Source organism: Phalaenopsis equestris, unplaced genomic scaffold (genome assembly GCF_001263595.1).
Source record: "Phalaenopsis equestris unplaced genomic scaffold, ASM126359v1 Scaffold000002, whole genome shotgun sequence".
NCBI classification, from domain to species: domain Eukaryota; kingdom Viridiplantae; phylum Streptophyta; class Magnoliopsida; order Asparagales; family Orchidaceae; genus Phalaenopsis; species Phalaenopsis equestris.
In genome coordinates, this window is record NW_018164444.1 from 13,907,566 (window position 1) to 13,908,393 (window position 828).

Genomic DNA, 828 nt, shown 5'->3' on the forward strand with positions numbered 1-828 from the left:
AGCGTAATCAACTGCAATTAGAGGAAGACACTTGGACGGAGAAAGAGGAGGCTTGTTAGAAGTAGGCACTGTGCACTCCACCATAAAGTCGACAAGTAGTGGTGATTTAATGTTGGTCAAGATAGGAAGCAGATATTGAGCTCTCCCAACTCTACATATCGTTTAATTAATCTTCCCAATGCTTCTAACTTTAGCAGGATATTGCAATGTATACTTATTCTTGGTCTAATGTTCACTTCACTAACTTTTATGTTAGAAAAGGAGATCACAATTCCCCTATTGTTTCGATTTTCTCCGCTGTGAGGATTGATTGGTGTTTTTCGACATTATTTTTATGCTTTACCCTGAATTGATTGAATAACTCCTTGTACACGTAATGACCTCATGTGTAGTGCTTTGGGCCCTCAAAACAATGGACAAAGTTAGTGTAAGAGCGATTTGTTTCTCACACTAGCGACGAGTAGAATGGTCCTAGGTAGGGCCCCTTAAAGAAGACCCCCCCCCAGTAACTCCAAATCCACTCCCAGAATCTGGCAAATTCCCGAGATATGAGATTAATCCTTGATGATCCTCCTGTTTACCTTGAACTGCTTTATGAATAGTCCGACACACTCGTTAAAGGTGTTGTCAGTGCATGTCGAAAGAGAATAGAACCAGGTGCGAGATTGAGCATTGTGAGTGATCGGGAATACTTGACATAGAAGCACATCAGAAGCACACTGAATGTGCATGATGATTCAATAGTAGTTAAATGTTTGTAGGGGCCAGTCACCCTTTTATAGGCATCGATGGTTGGAAGCTTGAAGCCTGTTGGGATGGGGTGTTGGA